Source organism: Thermobia domestica, chromosome 5 (assembly GCF_964235325.1).
Source record: "Thermobia domestica chromosome 5, izTheDome1.hap1.1, whole genome shotgun sequence".
NCBI lineage: Eukaryota > Metazoa > Arthropoda > Insecta > Zygentoma > Lepismatidae > Thermobia > Thermobia domestica.
In genome coordinates, this window is record NC_137458.1 from 8,811,201 (window position 1) to 8,817,180 (window position 5,980).

The window sequence follows — 5,980 nt, forward strand, 5'->3', positions numbered from 1 at the left end:
TCAATGTGTTTAGGTGCACTAATGATGCACTAACGATTGCCGTTAACCCCATGTTTCTACCTCTATTTGTATAGAATTTGATATTTCTGAAGTTGCCCCACCACACCGAAAATCTTGAATAAATCCCAAAATATGGTAGCACTAACGGTAGTGCTTAATGTGTTTAAGTGCACTAACGATGCGCTAAGTTTTGTGAAAATCTGTCTGCATAAAGATGGGTGGGGGGCTAACTTCATATGAAGTTGGCCCCCCACCAAAAATCTTCAATATCTCGTAAACGCTGGTAGCACTAACGTTAGTTCTGAGCACTAACGATGTGCAATGTTTGGTGTAATTTGGGAGAGGTGGGGGGCCAACTTCAGACACGTATGAAATTGACCTTATTTAAGCAGAGATGTTTTAACGTACGATTAACGTCATACTAAACGCCTGATTACTGTAGGAAACGTCAGGGAACTATTCACGCGTAAGAACGACTGCATGAGTTTGACTAACGTTTCCTGCAGTAGTCAGACCTTTAGTATGACGCTTATCATACATCAAAACGCCTCTGCATAAGGCCCTTGCCGCCTTTTGCAGAGTCGTTTTGACGTATAATTAGCATCATACAAAAAGTATGACTATTGCAGGACACATGTTAGTCGAACACTTTAGTATGGTCCTAATCAAGAGTCAGAACGTCTCTGCATACGGGCCTTATGCAGAGTCGTTCTGACGCGTGATTAGTGTCATACTAAAGAGTTCAACTAATATGTTTCCTGCAGTAGTCAGACTTTTAGTATGACGCTGATCACTCGTCAAAACGACTCTGCATAAGGCGGATAGTGTCTAATCAGGAAATTGTATGGCTTTGGACGGAAAAGTTAAAGAAACTCTTCAACACTATGTTACAACTTTGCATATCTTTAGAACAGCGATCTTTCTATAACGATAGTATCTTTTAGGCATCTCCTAAACTTGATGGGCCTTATGGAGACTCGTTTAGACGTATGTTTAGTGTCTTTTACTAAAGGGCTGACTACTCCATGGAGCATATGTTCAACTATTTAGTCGAACCTGTTACTATGGCAGTAATCGCGTCAGAAAGAGTGCATAAGGCCCGATGAGTTTCGTCGATATAAGCATGCTCATTTTTTTTTAACCTGCAATTTCATTCCCAGTCGAAACTGGGCGGGCCACAGAAGGTAACGCCTTCTCTGGGGCCAGTGAAGACGGAGTTGTTGGAATCTTTTGTTTATAGATGGGCTCAGGAGGCTAGTAAATGTATAGTTGTATAGTCATTATTATATCTAGGGATGCGGTAGAAGGAGTGCATGAGCGTGGATGAAAACCCAAATGTGGAGGATAGAGGTTACGGATTATAGATATGCGGATGGCAATGATATATTCGACGACGTGGGTTATAGGTAGCAGTGGCCTCTTCTTGGTCATGTAAAGCGAGTAGATGGTCAACTGGAGGATAGGCATGCCGTGGTTGTGCAGGAGTCTGATCTACTAATTCACCAAGGATATGATGTGCTTCCGCTATACGGCGCTGAATGTAACGAGTGCGCAGGCGATACAGATGCGGTAAGAGCGTGGGAATGGTGGTGCGGCGGTAGACCTCTTGAGTAGGAGTATGTGGCGGTAATGAGTATGCAAGCCGCAGAGCATGACGTTCCAAGACTCGTAATTTGTCGTAGAAGTGCTGTGAAGCTGACAACCAGGCAATATGACCATGTGTAAGGGCAGGGCGGACAAAAACCTTGTATGTATGGAGAATAAGTCTGGTGTTGAGACCCCAGTTGGTGCCGCAGAGACTTCGCAATAAATTTATACGACGTCTAATCTTAGCTTGTAAAAGGGATAGATGGGCGGCCCAGGTAAGATGTTTGTCAAAAATTACACCGATGTATTTGACACTGTTTGACAAGGTCAACGGTGAGTCGAGAAGCGTAAGATGTAGACGCTCGGGATTTCTTGTTAGACAAAATTTGTTGCGGTTGCGGGCGAATAATGCCATTTGGGTCTTGGAGGGGTTTAATTTCATCTTCCACTTCAGACACCAGCTGACGAGCTTATCGAGTGCTGGTTGGAGAGTGATGTTGATACGATCAACAGAAGAACACAAGGCGATATAGGCGGTGTCGTCAGCAAATTGGAGTGCGTGGATGGGCGGCCGAGGTTGGGGCATATCTGCTACATATAAGATGTATAGTAAGGGGGAGAGCACTGAGCCTTGTGGTACACCAGCGCGAAGAACAAAGTGGTGGGATTGAGCCTGGTTAATTTGGATATAAGCTGAACGTTGATGGAGAAAATTTGCTATGAGGCGAACGTACGGTAAAGGAATAAGTCGTAGTAGTTTAAAAATAAGGCCTTGATGCCACACAGTATCGAACGCTCGTTCGACGTCAAATGAGTGAGGACAGAAGGCAGTCGTTTGTTGAAGTGGTTAACCAGGAGGCTGGAGAGTTTGAGCAGTTGATCCGTAGTGCTGAATGATGGTCTGAAGCCAGCTTGCGTTGGGGGTAGAAGATGATGAGTTTGGAGATAAGAATGAAGGCGTGTGACCACAATACGCTCCATAGTTTTGCTGAAGACGTTAGTTAGACTAATTGGGCGGTATGATCCGATGTTGGTTGGATCTTTGTCCGGTTTCAGAAAAACTACTATTTTGGCGAGTTTCCAGAGAGCAGGAAAATGGCCAGTCGTGAGAATAGTAGTATACAACTGAGCGAGGACATTATGGAATTCTGGTGGGGCTTGCCGAACTTGGTTATATGTGATAGTGTCGGACCCAGGTGCTGTATTGCGGCGTCGACGAAGCATAGTGACTATTTCAGGACTAGTAATTGGAGCTGTCAAGGAGTCAGTCGGATCGGGTTGATGGGCCATGTCAGGTGCAAATAATGGTCGCTCAGGATTACCCAAAGTGGTAATATGACGGTGTGATGGATGGGAAAACAGTGGAGCACTGTGAGGTGTGAAGACAGCCTCAAAGTGATTAGCGAAGGCGACTGCTTTGTCAGTATCCGTCGTAGGGACGTTGCCATCAACTAGAATAGGATACTGGGAGCCCCGGCGTTGGTAAGTAAGACGTTTAAATAAGTGCCAGAATTTAGTGGCATTGGTTTCGTTGCGCAACTCGTTGCATGAGGTACGCCAGTCGAGTCTCTTCCGGGCTATGAGGTACTGTTTGACCATGCGTTGGAACTGTCGATGCAGTATGAGAAAGTGTGGATCGTGAGTCCGCCGGTATTCAGTCAAAAAGGCATGTGACCGGTGAAGGAGAGTGACTGCATGAGGTGGTAAACTCGGGCGATGTGAGTGGGTTGAACGTTTCGGTACTGCATGTTCGGTAGCGCCAGCAATGAGTGCATTAAGAGACATGGAAACATGGTCAATGTCGTCTAAAGATGAGACTTCGGTGCGAGTAAAAGCCAGCTGCTCAGAGATATGTGTTCGATATTTCTCCCAGTCGGCTTTGGCGAAATTGTAGGTCGCAGAGGATGCTGGTGGTTCCTTGGGTTTGGCGCCAGAAGGAGTTATTGTAAGCAGAAATGGGAGATGATCGCTGCCAACCGAGCTAAGTACATCCACAGAAGAGTTGGGTAGCAGATTGTTACTGACTATAACCACATCAGGTGTGGTGTCACTCTCAGGCCGAGTGTGGTGCGGCAGAGGAATACAAGAACTATGCGTGGTATGTAGGAAGTCCTGAAAACGCTGTTTTTGCACCGAAGTGCGTGAGTGGTAATTAAGATCTGCAAGAACTACGTATGTTTTGAAGTTGACATCCAGGTAAGTGAGAAAGCGGTATGGCAAAGGTTGAGTAGATCGGACGTATATGGTTGCCAGGGTCAGAGTAAGGGCTGGAAAGTAGACGGTGCTGATGACGTGTTCGGAGTACTGGTCAGGATACGGTGGTATGACCTGACGACGAGGTAAGGATTGTCTGATGGCAAGGGCGGCTCCACCTCGAGCAATGTTATTAGGGAGATCACTACGTAACAGGTGGTAGTGTGGAAAGTAGTACCGGTCAGTTGGCTTCAAAAAAGTTTCATTGAGTGCAAGACAATCAACGTTGAGTGAAGTCGTCATGGTTTCAAGTAATACCCGATTAGTCTTCAGCGAGCGGATATTGGAGAAGAGCAATTTTACTATCTTATTTCTGTTCCCCGCCATCTTGATCAGGAGGTGTAGATTCAGAATGGAAATGAAATTGGGAATATAGGCCGGAATAAGTGGCTGCCATATGGATATGGAATATGTCATAAGCAGCTTTTGTTGCATGTGACAGAATGGTTTCGCGTTGAAACGGGAAAGCATTTTGTAAAACTAGAGTGATGAACTGCAAGACATTTTCGACTGTGGGAGGTGGAAGTAAAGAGGTTTGAGTGCCAGTCGAAACACTTGCATGTAGTCGGAGCGGCACCACTGTCTCTGGTTTATCTGGCAGCGGCTTCGGTTTGTTTTTGCACTGATAAGAGTAAGTGGGATGGTCGCCATTACAGGTGTTGCACACAGGAGGTTGTTAAAGGAGGGTGCAGTTTTTGATTTTGTGTTGGCCTTTGCAGTGTGCACAGATGGATGGAAGAGTGCATTGATTGGTCGGATGTGAGTTGTAGGTTAGGCAGTTTTCGCATCGTCGAGGGAGAGGTTGTGGCGTGCGAGAAGCCTCAACTCGATGGTGACAACGGTAAATAAAAACACCATGTTGGAGAAGATCATCTATGAGTGTTTGGTTGTCAGTAAGTAGTCTAACCATGTAAGTAGGACCCGTTGCATTTTTGATGCGAAGCGCACGACTGGGATGGATATCATCAGCCTTAAGTTCATCTAACAGTTCTTGTTCGGTGATGCTAGGGTCAACGCCACGAATCACTACAGACAGTAAATGGGTTCGTTGAGGCGGAGGTGGTGTTTTCAAACCAGGAGATTGTAGTAACTGAACTTTTGCATTGGTGCCGAACATGGCTGGTCCGACTTTGTAGATGATATGTTGATATAAATTCGGGTTTGTAGTTTTGAGGATAATGCCATTCTGCGTTTTGATAAGTTGTTGTAAATCAAGGCGGGTGCAGTAACGGACCAGTTTCAGATAGAAAGATTTAACATTATGAAGTGCTGGATCCAGCTGCGTGAAGAGAATGGTGAGTAGCGCAGGATTTGGAGTAATACCAGTCATAGGTTGGGCAACAGAAGTGCTTGCGATAGTATGGGAATCAGATTCAACAGAAGGGGTCTTGGAAGGACTCTTGAGAGCCTCAGTGTAGGGTGGTTTAGAGGGAGAGCGAGAGCGTTCGCGGTCCCTAGATGGGGAGCCATCTGAAGACTGTGAGGTGCTAGGTGGTTTGGTGCGCTTTTGTGAACGTGCCGATTCCCGACGTGATTCCCTAGGCGGTCCCATCGAGGGTAATCCTTGATGTTTACCCTGGGAAGAGAAGTCCGGTGTCTTAGGCATGAGTCGTCGTAGATGTCGTCCGAAAAGCCGGAGCTCTTCTTTCGTCTAGTAAGATTGAGATCACTACCAATAAAGGATAAAGCAATATCAATTAACAAAGCTAGTAATAGTATAGTTTGAGATCACTACCAATTAAGGATAAAGCAATACTCAATTAACAAAGCTGGTAATAGTATAGTTTGAGATCACTACCAATTAAGGATAAAGTGATACTCTGTTCAACGAAGCTAGATGTTAGTAATAATTATTTTGGCGTGCTCGCTAACCACAAAGTGATGCTGCTTCGCCAAATTATGAGCGGACTTTCGAACCAGTTAGCAAAAACAAAAGACAAGGAATTCACCACAATGCCAAGCATGAGGTAAATGCAAAAATAAAGATTCCCTCCGAAAGATGAAAATCTTCCGTCTATCCCTTTAATAGAATGACTGCACGAGTCTCAAGAATACGTTTGCAATACTCTATCACCGTTCGTGCAGCGAGAACTATAAGTAGGGTTAGGAATATATCAGTATTGCATGCTCAATTCTAGTA